Raw genomic sequence first — 10837 nt, 5'->3', positions numbered from 1 at the left:
AAGGCATCTTTCCTGGGGAAGAGTGAATTATTACTTGAGTCAATAACACACAGAGCTGGATAAAATTAGCATCAATATCACTGGATTTGTGTGCAGGATCAGAAATGTTGCAGGCAATAATGCCAAAAGAAATAGTGGAGGATATTCCTTACATATGAGTTTGAGTAAATTTGCGACATCAAACTGCGATTTGCAACATGAGAACATTTGCTGTCCTGCTAATTTGGATACGTTTCACTTATCAAAATGAATTCCATACTTGCGATCAATGCATTGTAGCCTTTTAGGACTTGCAAATTTATCCGCAATTTGCGAGCGACGATCATTTGTGAAACGTGAAAGAGCCACAATATGCAATTTGCAATCTGTTTCTAAGCTGTGTTTATGAATTGCTTTTGTAAAATGGGCTCAGCTGAGGTGGAAAAAGTGAGAGGAGAAAAACAAAAAATGTGGAAAGAAAGATCACGGAGTTCAGTGCACATATCCAGTTCAATGTGGCCTTTCAAGACTGCTTCACATCAGCCTGATAATGGTCTGGTTCTACAGATGTGCAGCTTCAGCAAGAAAATGAGTTGTCAGTCATTTGTGTGACACTGTCTGGGACCTCTTATAATGCTTAAAAATAGCATGTATTAAGCAAGTTTGCTCAACTGATTTTTATTAACCCTCTTGTTGTGTTCCAATTGAATTGGACCTATTCACAAGTTTTGGTCTCTGAAAAATGTAGCTCATTTAATCTGATTGTCATAAGGTTCCATGACTTTGTCCATACAGGGCATCTGAAAACACAAAATACATTTTGATATTTTTCTTTAAATTCTGGGTGTTTTATTTAACTTTCGTACACTTGCGGTGTTCCTGGTCAAGTATGACAGGTCATTAGAAATGAATGGATGAGAATACAATTAGTGGATAAAATTGAGTTCAGGCACATGCCCATTCATCAGATGGACATACTTCCTCTCTCAGACTCCTACATGTATGTCTGTTTGAGCATGCACACACACACACACACATACACCTCACTCACTCACTGTATATGAGGCTCTTGATCATATCTTTGATCACGACACTGGTGGGGAGGAGAGAGACCAGGAAACTGACAGTGAAGACGCATTAGAGGAGGAAGTGTCAGAAGTTGAAGACAAAACAGAATATGATCCAGACCAAGAGAGAACCGATGTGGAACAATCCAGCGATGGGGGCCCGACTGAGGTTGTTATTACATTTCTGTCAAAGAATGGGAGTTTGTCCTGGTCTTCATCCCCACCTGAGAGGAGAGGCGGCTGTCGGCTGAAAATATTATCAGGATGACCCCAGGGCCAACAAGATATGCCATATTTGTTATAGTCAAAATAACCTATACATTATGCTTTTTTTTGTTTTAATCCAGAAATGAGTTGTATGAGCTCAGGCCAGTGAGGCCTACAGGTCATAAATAGCAAACAGAAGTTCAAAACTTGTAACGTTCACAAGAACTTAAGTTGATAAAAAAGATTTAACACATAATATTTGTATAATTATTATAATCATCTATAATGGGGCGGCCATTTTGGATTGGGAACACAGAATTAATGAACATGAAACAAATACAACAGGAGGGTTCAAGAGACCCAAACAGTAAAGAAAACATATACACTAAGATGAATATGGCCTGCCAACAGGTCTGGTTAAATTGCATTAAGATCTCTTTTCAGATGTCCAGGCTTAGTTTTAAAGACAGATAAGTCAACAGTCACACCCACACCTTCCACTTCTGTCACAAATCTTTTTGCAACTGCAGGTAATGCTAGATGGAATTGGCTTGAGAACAAAACTATGGCTTTACTATACACAAACATCCTTTCAAATAAAGCTTTAGTGAATGCAAACGGAGGCCATCACTGTTCAGTACATTGCCCACAAGGAGTGATTTGCAAAATCGCTTTAACCAATCACAGTGGCATAATATTGCTGTGGTGATACAATTTGCAATACATATGGGGATTTACTTTCCAGCGACTGAGTGATGAGTTAAATGAGTATGTATGAGTGTGTGGAGGTGGCATAAGATGTTGTTTCTGAGATGCTACGCTTTAGGATTTGGCCTGTCTGAATAAAAGACACTCTGGAGGAGGATTCGTCAGCCATTCTTTACAAAACCTGAGCCTCACCCCTAAAAACAGAACTGCGGCTGCTTGAAAAGTGGAAATTACAATAGTCAGTATTTGAACCTTGACATATTTTTCAATTAGTTTTGCAGCCCAAGTGAAGAGTTTCTAAATGTCACTAATCTATTGCATGCATATTTATTCTCTTGCTCTATAAAAGGCTTGTATTACTGCTGAACCATGTCCCACAGGCACAGGATGTTTTGCACAGGGAGTAATCTTTGTAAGGTATGTGGCATGCAAAGGACCTAATGTATGCCACATTTGGTATGTAACATAGCTTGTAACATTAATAGATAAATCAAGAATAAATAAGACAGAGGAAGGAAGAGTAGGCACAGATTTAAAAAAAAAGATGCAGAAAAGGGATAAGTCAGAACTATAGATGGACTTTCAACTATATTACTGCTCATTATTATCAGGCTTATAAACCTGAAAAAGAAGCCAGACATCATTATTACGTCTGGAAGAAACAAGTTTGTCTGGCTTAGCTTCAGCTTAGATGTCTGAATACAAGTCCTCTGTTGTGTACGCTATGACAGAAGCCAGACTTTGTACAGGGAACAGGACAGATGGACACATTATTGGCTGTCTCGGAAATGTTTGTGCCGCTATGCAACCAAACACACTTGGGTGTAAAATCTCAAACCAGTTTATTTCATGAGAACACACAGTTTCCCCGCTCACTGTCAACAAAGCAACAGCAGAAGAGGCTTCTGAGAGAACATTTGGCTTTTTCAGCCTTCAGGGGAGAGTTGTTCGTCTTCACAACCGAACTAAAATCTTTAGAAGTATGCATGAATTATCCATTTAAAGAATTTAAAATGCTAGAACAAACACGATTCAAGTGAAATTTGAAGTGTTTTTACAGATTCAGAAGCGTGTAATTTATAGAATTTCTTGTTTCTTTTTTTATTCCAGAACATGTATATGCTACTTTCAGAAACATTGTTGCACACATAACCGTCTTGTTCAACACAAAAATTATAAAACTGAGAGTCTACCATCAGTGACAAGGTTCAGTACTAATGGAGGAAGTAATGTGCCCTTTATGAAGCAAAGTGGAAAGTGAGGGGGTGGATGGCAGAGTGGTTTGGGCATCCAGTGTGTAAGGCTTTCTCTTTTTATTAACCGTAACCACAATTTCTCACTAATTTAAGTGTTTTAGTTGCCTCATCCCAACCATACCTCAACCATAGTTTTTCTCATTTCAAATCAGGAGAGACATGTGAATGAAGTAAAGATAATGTTCATTATAACAGAGATAGAGATGATTAGTCATGACAAAAGTCTTTGGTGTCCTCTACAGGGACAGCATCCCTGAGCAGCTGTGAGATAGATCCCCCATGGAGTCCAGACACTGGTGATGGTGGTGGCTGATGACATCTGTTTAGACTGATAGGCTGATGAAGTGATGAGACTGATGAACCTGCGGGGACCTATTTAAAAAGACAGCAACCAGATGATAGGCTAACAATGAAGGTGTGTTGCTGTGCTATTGGATAGATGTGACCCGCGGATGTAACAGCTGATATCTCTATCAACGCCCCAGGCAATGACAGCGAGGAAATAAGAGTGAGCGTGTGTGAGAGATGAGAATGACAGGATGGTATGAAAAATATAATTACAGGCCTGACTGAACTTTCACTAAAGCTCCATAACAACAATATTCACATATTGTTGAATGTAAAAACTTGAAAAAATTTTGGCATTGTATGTAAAAAAAACAAACAAAAATTGTCACTGAACATAATTGTACTAGGTAACTTGTCTGGTAACAGGATTGAGTGAGCCAATAGCAAAACTCTCAGAACAATGCAGACAACACAAATACATGTCTTTCCTCCCAGTAAACATCAGTATTTTAACCTGTGTGGAAAACAATAGCATGAAAGCATCATACACGTGTCAATTAACAACCAAAGAAACTAGCTCAGCTGCACAAAATCATTTTCAAATCAACAGACTACCAGTGTAATTAGCTACACATGCAGCAGCATGACAGAGCAGTTAAAAGTAAATTATGTACCCTCTCGAAAAGAATATTGTGTTGTTTTGTTCAAGTATTTTATGTTCCACTTCATTCCTGCTGGCTGTCTTAAGCTCATGTCAACAGTAAGCAAGGGACCACAGCTGAAACTGGACTGAGAAAATATGAAAGCACTTAATCAATCGAAAGTGAATCTTATGCTGCACATGTACATTCGCTGGGACTTGGAGATTATCAGCTCGGGGCTGAGATGATTCCTGCCATGGAATAAACTGACAGTGACTGCCAAAGTACCCTCTCTTAGTTTTCTGTTTTGGCATAATGTCTTCATATTTATAGAAATGTTTGTTGCCAATGTAAAAATGTTATTTTTTATTTCCTTTTATGATAGGAATTGCCACTGCTGCTATGCTAGCTTTGTTGTTTCTACACTTGCTTTTTTTATTACTGCTTTGCCTTTTGTCCCTGCATAATATCATATATTTTAATTCTTTCTGACATGTTACTGCATTTTAGGCTAAACTCGTTCTTCTAGACTGTTTTAATTTATTTCTCTTGGTTGGATATTTTCTTTTTCTTTCTTACTGACATTGTTTTAAAAAGGATTAGTAAGGTGATTGCAATTCTTGTGAAAGTGGAAAGAAAAATTTCTGATCTAAAGGTGTTTTTGTACAAAACCTTAATTGTTTCTGTGTAGCAGTTGCCTTCTTCCTTTTGCATGCATTCACTTAAGTTAAGGAAAAAGCACTTATCTGTTAAGCACAATGAGTGTAAACTTTGGGTGAAAGTCCCAAGGCATTAAGTTTGGCCTGTAACAACACCTAGTCAACCCCCTTCCTGGCTTGGTCACACCAGCAGGAAATGCTGTACAAACACAATTATTTTTTTTTTTAGCATTCAAATCTGCTTGACCTTTTTCCGGTGTTGTATAGAGGAGTAGTTGCTGTGCTGCCTGAGGTCAAAGCAGGCCACAAATCTACAGGTGGAGTGTAACTTCCTCTTACTGCTGAACAGGCAAGTGAGGACAAGATGTTGCTAAAGAAGAAGCATGGCAGCTTCTCCTAGGCCCTATCCCAGTGTCCACGCTCACAGATTCATGGACTTTAAGGCGCATTCCCCTTAAGTCCATGAGGGCTTAGGGCTGTCCCACGGTCAAATGCATGAGTGCATGAGAGCTCTCTCGCAGACTTTTTAAGCCCTTTATGCACACTTTCTGAAAGTCTGCATTTCTGCAGACTTTGCCTGAGGGAATTACCCACAGTTCATAGTGTTGTGATTTCAAATACAGGGTTACAAGGGGAAGCCTGGAAGCGTTAAAAAAACGATTATATACCATTTCGAGCCCTTGCAGCCTCTCGCACTCAAGCACTTCACCCATTTTGGATATTATCACTCAGTTGAATTGGCATTATCAGTAGTTATGGGTTAGAAGGGACCTGCTACATGTGCTAGCAGGTGCATATCAACCCATTGGAATAGGACTGTGACACCTACCGGTAGGTAATATGCCGCTACGTTATGTTACACTACAAAATAATTGTTTTATTATGTGACTATGCTGTGGTTAAGGTTTGGTTAGGTTTAGGCACAAGACCACTTGGTTAGGTTTAGGAAAAGATCATGGTTTGGGGTAAAATTATCACTTGAAACATGGTTAAACGTGGCAACCGTTATGAATGCAGTAAAATGCAGTAAAAATGTCCCGAAGGAGGCAAAAGGTGGTCTTGAACTGTTGTCTCTTGCTCGCAAATTGCAGGTTGCTAACTATCTATCCATTCACCCAGCCCACCTTCTCCTACCAAGTGAAAAATCATCTCATCAAGTTACAGTATCTTATATTGATGTCATCTGACCCGGAAGTCACCTCCCCAGGTCATAAATACTATGGGTGCTAGATGGCATCTGTGACTCAAAGGTGACCTCCACTTTACCAATGGATGATAACACCCTTCTTAACCTACTATTAGGTGTAGCAGGCTCCTTCTAACCCATATCTATGAGGCTGATAACTACTGATAATGCTCATTCAATAGAGTGATAGCATTCGAAGAGGGTGAGCATTTACCCAGTTACGTCAATTAAGTCCGTGAGGGTTCAGGGCTTAGGCCTTGGAGGGGGACACTGGGATTGGGCCCTAGACATCAACTAGTTTGAAGATTGCTACCAAGCTTAATGACCACCCTCATGCTGTATGGCATTTTAGGGAGCATCTTCCTCCAGATTAAATTGCTCCAGTCAACTTCCTCTCCCAGTCTCACCACCACTCCCAGAGCCCTGTTGAACTACCAGGCCCCTGGTATGGAGGTACAAGCCCCCTCTACTGTCCACAGTGTCGAGCCTCACTCTTGCTCCAGTAAACTCTGGCAGGTGAAGCCCTTTAATAAGTACTCAGGCTGCTTGAAACAGAGAGATGAGAACATGGAAGTGATTATTTATGAGCGATGTAAAGTAATATCACAGCATACATCACTGTGAAGGATAAGTAATCTAATTGACAGAGCAAGTGGGAGAAGGAGAGACAGAGAGATGAAAGACTGCCAGAAAAGCGGCAAATTTTTAGACAGTCGAAGGATATAAAAAGTGAGAGGGTAGAGTATAATATATTCAAAACCACATTTATAAAATACCACACATTATGTGACATGTATGCCTCTCATTATGCCTCTCATTATCAAATATGATATTGACCTTTGTGGTTTATAGGGGGCGTAACTTTACTGGGTCAATAAACAGGAGTGTTTGAGTGTGTGTGTCAGCAGGCTGTGGGATTCATATTTCATGTAGATGTACCAGGATTGATTTCAGTGTCTCAGCAGAGGGGATTAGTTGTATATGTGCTGTTACTGGCAGGCCTGTGTGACTGCACTGATGCATCATAAAACCCTAACTCTTCATTCATAATGCTCATAATGTAAAAAATGGTAAAATTTAAATGAAAATCCCTATTCAGTAGAATTAGTAGAAATCATATTCACATATGACATCATCAGTATCAATGTGCCTACTCGCACGTCCTGATTTTGCCAAGTGGTTGTTGTTCTGAGACCAACATTTTGTATAATAGCCCTGGGACAACTGCCTCAGCCAATTAACTTTTGTGATGTCATCAGAGAGAGCACTGCTGCCAATGCCAAAATCTTAAAATAGAAAAGAAAAAAAGAATTAGAGGGTAAAATGGCTGTGCAAAGCATGGGTGTATAAAGAGAACTGGATACAGCATTGGAGGCGGGGCCCCATTCATTCCTATGAAAATTCATGCGCCTGAAGTGGCGCATGAAGCCAAAAAAGTTCAACTTCTTTCGCATTGCTTCCGCATCTGTGGGGCCCATAGAGCAAGCGCATTAGTGACTTTTGCTGGCCGAGCCGGCTACTTCCAGTTTAGCCCTCCAACTAACTTGAATGAAGGATAAATTCAATTGTGCTGCTCCTCTAGACTTTCGAAATGTGATCAGACCAAATGGATCAAATTATGACAGTGAGACGAGTCATTTCGTGGGGATTGTGACACAAGTGAGGTGCCACCACCAGTAATAGCAACTTCGCTATTTCCATCTGCAACCCGGATTTGTCTATAAGGAAAGGAATCACCAAAAGTAATTGCAACAAATAAAACTACTCATAAGTGAAACACAATCCATTCACTACAGTGTATGCCCACTATATACCAAGCACATGCATTTTATTTAAAATATTGTAAAAAAAATCCCCACTGGGTCCCACATGCTTAAGCTCTCAAATTGTGGGTGTATGTGTTTTGTTCTGCCTTGTATAGAAAGCATCTCTCCCCCTGTTTTCTCGAAGGTAGAGAGTTCAGTGTTCTCAGTGCCAGGAATCTGAGTTTTTCTCTTTCTCACCGTTGAAAGATTAAGTACAATGGAGTGTGTAGGTGCCTGGGATTTCATCTATTCATCATGCCAATAGTCTGGTCTCAGCTATATATGCGCGAGGAGACCGAATCAATTCATTCAGGCAATAATCAGCTGAAATAAACAATGGGGATGGGTATGGTGTGTGTGTGTGTGTGTGTGTGTGTTTGTGTGTGTGTGTGGGGGGGAGGGAGGGGGGGTCATTCCAATGGTTGTGGGGAAGATTAAATAAATAAGCCACAAGAATACGGATAATATGGATACTTAAAAACACATTTCCATTTTAATGATGCAATATAGCAATTCTAAGCATCAGTTTATTATTCTCTAATTGTCTTAGTATAACTATTGTAAACACAATGGTCAAGACAAGTGCCAACCCTGACCTCACAGCATTTTCCACCAGTCATTCTCATTTTGCTGCATCTAATGTGACCCAACACTAACAGTCTACAGCCACATGCGCTACCGACTCTGTGAGGCTGTACTTAGTGGAGCTTTTAGTTAATGCTAATGTCAGCATTCTAACATTCACACAATGACAATAGCTAAATTTCCATCCAAATGTAACAGGAAAAAAAAAAAAAAATCAATGCGAGCTTTCATCCACTCCTGTTATGAATATATTTGGAGTTGGCTCGTCTAGATAAACAGCAGGTGGTGGCGCTAACTTTCCGGCTGGAGGCCATCGAACCATTGCAGAAGAAGAGGGTATTTATGTTTTGTCTGCTACTATTTTCTGTCTTTAGTGGAGCGGAAGCTTCAATAGACATTTACGTCACATTCTTATACATCATGATTTATTCTCCAAGTCTGTTCCCACTGCACTTTGTCAAATTTTGCTTTTATAAAAAAGGAAATGTAAAACCTTTTTTGTTATAATTTCAGGATTCTTTTTGATTTTTTTATGCTCCCAGTCAGGTTTTTTATGTGCAAGCATAAGCACATGCTAATTTTAGCAGGTATGTTTACATCATTTACCATCTTAGTTTAGCATGTTAGCATACTAAAATTGGCCCATTAGTACTAACATAATGTACAGCTAAGGCTAATGGGAATGTCATTAATTTGGTAGATATTTAATCATAAATATTTTGACAAATTAAAACTTTGAATTGCTGTATTGAATTTTCTGTCAATCCATCCAGCAGATGTTGAGATATTTTGCTGAATTAGTTAGTAAAAACTTTGGCTTGCTAGTGGTGCTACAGGAAAAGTCTGAGGATCACTGAAGTCAGTAGAATTCATCCGCTGCGCACCATTCTCAAACAAAAATGTCAACCTCTAAAGGAAAAGTCAGGGGATCACCAAAGTCAGCAGGCATCTGCAGACTACAAATGTCTATTTCATGTCAATCCATCTAACAGTTGTTGCGATACTTCACTCTGGACCAAAGTGGTGGACCAACTGGCTGACCAACATTGGCATCCTCAAAGCCACGCTGCTTACATGGCAAAAAATCTGAATGCTTATTACTCAGTTCCAGTTTTGTGCCATAAAGCAATCTTCCCTTGTGTCTTATAGCATTACAGCACATTCCCCAGAAATCTGACCTGTAGCTAAGGAAGGTTATTACAACATTAAACTTTTTGTAGTTTGATGTGGTGCATCAAAATCTCCATGCCAAGTATGTGTTGCCAATAACTGCCAGACATCATTTATTTTCCCGACCAAACTGCTTGTCATTTAAGTTGGTTTTGAGTTTGCCGTGAGTTATACTGATGTGGGTGTAGATCTGTGAGCAACTCTGAACATTCACAGCTGTCAAAGACTTGCCAGTCGTGCCAGCTGTGCTCTGTGAATGCCATGTCAGACAATCCCTTGTTGTGCTTCAATGCCTCTCCAGCATCAGTCAGTGCAACCACATGCCAGACGTCTGTCTGTAACTGACAGTCTGTACAGGTCTCTCCAAATGAAACTGGAAGACCTTATTTAAGCAGTTGAATTCAACTAAACTGCAGCTGACACTCTAAGATGACATATGTATAAAGCTCTAGGAAAAACAATGACCTTTTGTCAAGCAAATCAAATCTTTTAGACGTGTACTTTAGCAGACAAAGGCAATATGTTAATAATATTACATTTTTGTAATTCATTTATTCTTAAGCTCTTACTGGTCTCCTGAATCAGACATATACAAACTCTGGTTTATTGTTTTTTGTGTTCTACACCAGTTGTTATTCAGACAGACTTACAGGATTCCTTTCCTTATTTAAAAATGTCATGGGTGTGGGTATGAGGTAGTGGTAGCAGGGCAAACAGGAGGAGGACACAAATGCAGACACCGGGGCAGGACAGGTTAATACTGTTAAACTGACTGCTTTGCTATCTCTTTCTTGTAAGAATCATGTATAGTGTGTCCTCATGTTTCGGTGAGACAATTTTCCACCGTGGTGGACAATAAAGATATGTTCTATTCTATAAAAAGGGCCTTTAATAATCAAAATCCAAAAAAAGAGGCTTACTGGTAAAGGCAGGAACAGGAACAGGCTACAGGTGGCTGGAACGGAAGTATACAACAAAGTAACATTAATGATCTGGCAGGGAATGGATGGCAGAGGACTGGTGTTAATGATACTGGGGTTGATGAGGTAATGAGCAGCAGGTGAGGATAATTGGGGAGTGGTGAGCAGGTGGGTGTGGGTTCCAGCCAATAAAGTCCGGGGGGATCTGGTGGACACGTGGAGAATGGCAAAACCTAGGGAAGAGAAAGTGTGGGGCTGAAGGCAGGGACAGAGAAAGATGGACAAAGATGACAAAATAAACAGGAATGAGGTAGGAATCGTAACAAAAAGAAATGCTTTTAAATACCCACCAGCATTCATCATTTG

At 39.8% G+C, this 10837-nt stretch overlaps 1 long non-coding RNA gene across 1 annotated transcript; it reads right to left on the bottom strand.

Moving 5' to 3' along the window:
* Window positions 1-2786: 2786 nt before the first annotated feature.
* On the bottom strand, window positions 2787-10642 carry LOC121880644. Its single transcript, XR_006091611.1, has 2 exons — window positions 10472-10642; window positions 2787-3589 (listed from the first exon to the last, which is right to left on the bottom strand). It is a non-coding gene; the product is annotated as an uncharacterized LOC121880644 (long non-coding RNA).
* Window positions 10643-10837: the final 195 nt, after the last annotated feature.

The sequence above is a fragment of the Thunnus maccoyii genome, chromosome 16 (genome assembly GCF_910596095.1).
Source record: "Thunnus maccoyii chromosome 16, fThuMac1.1, whole genome shotgun sequence".
Classification (NCBI taxonomy): Eukaryota; Metazoa; Chordata; class Actinopteri; order Scombriformes; family Scombridae; genus Thunnus; species Thunnus maccoyii.
This window is presented reverse-complemented; position numbering and strand designations above follow the sequence as displayed.